Below are 5,137 nucleotides of genomic sequence, written 5' to 3'. Positions count from 1 at the left end.
CTAGCCGTAGTAGGTCAAATGCTACTGCCTGGCAGACAGATGGGCACAGATGGAATCTAGCCTTAAGTGCACTTGAAGAAATTATTAAGTAAACACCAAATTAGTAACGAATTTCCCTGGTTATCTCAAGAGCACGTTATTCAAGCAAATTAATGCAATGTTACCTGGGGTTGAGTTAAAATCACAGCCTAATTTGGAGATATTTTTTAAGCAGAGTCTCCTCTTCGAACAAAAGATAAGCAATGGCACAAAATGAGTATGAATGGGCTCGTTTGATCAAATGTACCGCTGGTAGCAGGTTCGTTGAGTCTCGAAAAAATTAAAAATGTACGTTTATTGCATACGTGAAATCTCCTGCACTGGAAATGCTCGATTTATTCGAATAATTTTCAATTTAATTGGTATGCTACTACAATCAGGTATTTCAACTGAGTTTTGGAATCTTTGACATTAGTTCCCTCTTCTTAGCTTAACTTCTTTTAACCCATATCCAATAACGGTGCTATGACAAGGCCCGTATAAGTCATATTGATTGGAAATATTTAATAACAGCAAATGGCATTCACTTCTGAAGAAAACATTTGCATATACAGTATTTCCATTGAGTTAGCATACAAATTTGACACTATTACAGTGCCGCACTCTAACTGTTCCTGAAAACAATAGATGCGAGAAAATAATAGCCAGCAGCAATTAACACAACAAAGTCAACAAAACAAAAGCGCTTCCACTCAGACCCCAACGTACATACAAACATATATTGGAGGTATACAGCTCCGCGGAAAATAAAAAATCAAAGCGACAACAAAGTAGCAGTGAGCTATCTTGGCATCTCGACCTACTCCGGACCCAATCATCAAAAGGCAAAATTGACCCACCTTCTACTTCGTTCATAACTGTTGCTATCGTTGTTAGTTTTGTTGTTAAGCGTAGTAAATCGATTCGTTGTGTGAAAGCTCTAATCGAGCCAGTTCGTCGCTTAAGTCTTTTGTTTGACGAATCACATCTATTTGTTTACCAGCTTGATCATTTGCTTAGCGTATTATACACAATACAAAAATAAAAGCACAAAAGAGCAATAAATCGCTTAGCGAGCCAACGCCAGAATATGAGTTGATGAATGGAAGTGAGCATAGTGCCGTTAAGACGATGAACAATGCTTTACGAACAGTTATGCAGTTGACAATAGCAGAAGAGTTGAAAACAGATTTTTCAAAGAATATCTTAATAAATACTAGCATCATAATGGTGTCGAAATCAAAATCTAAATATTGACAACAAAAGCACATAACATCAATGACGTAGAGAGTAGAAAAGTTTAATGATCACTACGGAGAACGTCAATAGAAAATTTACCCAAAACGGAAGATGTGAAAGAAGCTGCGATATAAAAGAAGTAGAAAGAGGAGGCTAAACCTTAGATTGGATAAAGCCAAAACAATCAAAAGAGCTGGAAATGAAAACAAATGTTTAGTTATTGAGTTATCTTAATCTTATTTTTTTTCAAATGTCTTCGCGAACGGAATTTGGAACTCACTTAAAGCTCACTTTTGACGTATTCTACTCCCAATGTCCATTCTGTTGTTTGAATAGCATAGCAAATTTTCGTCTTATTTGTCCTTGTTTGATGACTTGTTGAGTAATGCTGTCGGGCATTTGTCGTGTGGCACGTGTTTTTTTCAAGCAATTATTCCTTGGCTTAAGTAGTTTAGCTATTCGCTTTGGCTCACTCTGACATTCACTTATTTCTTGCTTTAATCCCTCTTACTCAGTTCATCCGAGGTGGCAGTAGCCACCTAGCATAGCAGCATTTTTAGTAGGGCGATAGCTTGAGCTAGCTATGAGCTTGAGCTGCTTATGCGAAAATACCCCTATGTTTGGACTTTATTTCTGTTCGGGATACGACGTCGTTGTGGCTGCTACTTGTTCTGCGGACTTTGTCGTTGACAATAATCTTACTGACAACTTAATCCCATTTTGATGTTAAGTGGTTAAGTTCTCACTTTTATCGGTTAGAACAGTTGTTAGCTGCAACCATATACGAACGACATTTTCCCGTTTTTGTTTAAAGTTGTCAATCACCTAGCAGCACCGTTAGCCTTTCTAATCTTCGTTATTCATTATCACCCGTCCTCAGCTTATAACCAGATAATCTGGTATACAAACGACCCCAATTACAAAGAGATAAAGGCAAAATAACCTCCTTCCACGAAGGGTTGATCATGTAACAGTCTTTGTTTTAATCGGCGTAAAAATTGCCCCGTTGTTCCTGTTTTTTTATTTTTATATTATTTATTTGAATTATTTTTGCTTTATTGCGACTTTTTAACGATATTTCCATAATTACTCAATATGAAACAACATAACAAAAATTTTTTTTTTTTATAAATGGTACTTAGGCTTTTCCTTTCATACTCTTTTGCTAAAGTTTGGAACTTAAATAGCCTTATCGTTTCAAAATGGTCTGATTTCAAGCTTGAAATGTCTCAAATATCACAATTTAAAGTTAATCTCATTGGTTTGCAGAAAAAATTGCAGACAATATTTCAAGCAAAAAATAAAATTAAAATTGTTTTCTCTGTATGGGCCAAAATTTTTAGAAATTGATAAATATTTTAGGGTCGTCGGCTTTACATAAATCTTCTGAGTATTGTCATCTGCTTTTGATTCAAGAACTAACCGCTTCTTTCGTTCGTTCTTTTGCAATCAAAAAAAAATAAAACTGGAAACCCTACCTAAACACGCTTATACATACAAAATATAAATATGCACTCAAATTCTTGAAGTGTAGCGTATGTATGTCTGGAATTATTCTTTCAATTGCGACTTGCCTTGCGAGTAACCGTCATTTTGACAGCTGTCATAACAATGATGGGGCCAAAGTTTTACTCACTAATTATGCGTAGCAAAACTCAGCTCTGGAGGTCTTGCTGCTGCAGTTGCATATAGGATAACAGCAGCCTCATTGAGCGAACGGAACTTATATGATTTTTTCGGGCAACTCGGCTGACTTACCAGTTTGACCGGTCAAATAGCGCATGCAACAAGCAACTTTCGTGCTGCAAATTTAATTGACAACCAGCAATTGACAGTTAGTTATGGAAAATCTCAAAATGGCCGGGCACGACTAAATAAGGCAGTGGAAAGCGGCAAGTGCCAAGCCACATAGACTATTGGCCATGCAAATAGCGTCTCATGTGCTGTAAAATCTGGGTGTTTATACAGTTATTTGTTTTTGGTGTGCTCATAAAGTGCATGAGCAAAGTAGAGTGATCAATAAGTAGTCTGCTAACAGCTTTTGTTGCTAATTTATATATATTTTTTTGGTTTTGCATCTCAAATTTAGTGATTAAGTTTAACATTTTAATGGTCCGCAGCGAACACATCACAACTGCCACCAACTGCATTATTCTTACTTACGACTAGCAACTACCTCGCTGAATGCCTGCGATCTTCGCAATGGGCAACATAAATGTTGGCCAATGGAGCGTTTGAACCGACAACCACTACAAGTATAGTATATACGCAGTGGCTGAGTGTGCAAACGCAACCAGTTACGAGAGGTTACTTCGAGCGCAGCGGGCTGCCGCCTGCCACCGCGTTATTGGTATAAAGAACAGTAAATTACACCAACAAAATTTTAAAATAATATGGGCTAACAAAAGACAAAATCGCACGAGTAACCTTGGCCATGGTGTAGTGGTTTGGACTTGGCGGTACGGATACTTTGGCCGTAATACCACGACCGCCGCCACCAAATACAGGTAGTTGTGCAATTGAATTGCAAAATTTACTGCTGTAATGTAATTGTGGGGTAATAATTTTTGGACGGCGCCAACTATGTTTTTTCATTATACCCTGAACCACGAAATTTGTAACACTCAAAAGAAAACGTCACACCCCTTTATTCATAAGTAGAATTGATTTAGCTATGCTGGTCTGGTTGTTCATCTGTATATGTATATTCTGCTCTATTATCGGAACCGGCGATATAAGATCACAAAAGCTTATAGCTGCCAAACAAACTGATCGACCAAATCAACGTAATGATCTTTTACACTTACATATGTGAAGGGTATTATAGCTTCAGTGCAGCCAAAATTGCCTTTTTTTTTTTGTTTTCTACAGCCTAGCATTGATTTTCCCTGTTATTTGTTTCTATCTTTCCGTTAGTTGGTGAATTACCAAAAGCTTGGGGTTGTGCGCCGTTTAGCCGCTTATCCGGGGTAACTTCTTTTAATCGACACATTTTTAATCACCAGATACAGTAGGCGGGTAGTTTCAGCTCATAACCAATTTTTAAGCTGGAGTTTGAAAATTTATATTAAACGGAGGTGTTGGCTTAATTCAATTAAAGCCGTGTAAAAAACCGGTAAACATTGAAAAAACGATGTTTATAAATTTTCAACCAGTACGGAAGCCACTCCTACTTAAACTCAATGCAATAATATACAGATGAATTGATAAAACACAGTTAACATATTCCACCTTCTCTAGGTCGCTATAGTATGGATTACTAGAACATAAGTTGGGAAGGAATCAATCGAAACTAAAAATAACTATAAACTAACTAACTAAGTTTCCTACAGGGTACTTACAGGATTAGGTCCATCACCAACTCGTCCACCCGTTGACATGCGTGCTTATGAATGCACACGGGTCATATTTGCACCGTATCCAACTTGAATTTCGCATTTGTGGCGTGTTGCGGCCCGCTAGTTTGCAGCTGTTGAAAAGTTCTTCATAAATTTTGCATGCAAAATCAATGTAACAGTTACGCAGCTATTGCAAAACAAAGAAAATAACACAACAAGTCAATCCAGAGTCCATTGCGGTAAAAACCAACTGGTCAAAATAAACTACGAACATGGAGCGCGTATTTACGGTACATATAATATGCAGTCTCTCCAGTTGCGATTACGTTGACTAGAGTGGTCGGTTATGTTCTGGCTGTTGATGTTGTTGTTGACGGAGTAACTGGTTTGCTTCTGGCATATTTCACCGCATTTTTACTGATTGTACGCAGATTGGTCATAAAGAATTTGTAATTTATGCAATGGGCAGACGACACGCTCCCGCCTCATTGGCCACTGCTGCCTATCATCTACCTCCGAAAACTTACTCTTTACACGTAAGC

The sequence above is a fragment of the Bactrocera neohumeralis genome, chromosome 4 (assembly GCF_024586455.1).
Source record: "Bactrocera neohumeralis isolate Rockhampton chromosome 4, APGP_CSIRO_Bneo_wtdbg2-racon-allhic-juicebox.fasta_v2, whole genome shotgun sequence".
NCBI classification, from domain to species: domain Eukaryota; kingdom Metazoa; phylum Arthropoda; class Insecta; order Diptera; family Tephritidae; genus Bactrocera; species Bactrocera neohumeralis.
This window is presented reverse-complemented; position numbering follows the sequence as displayed.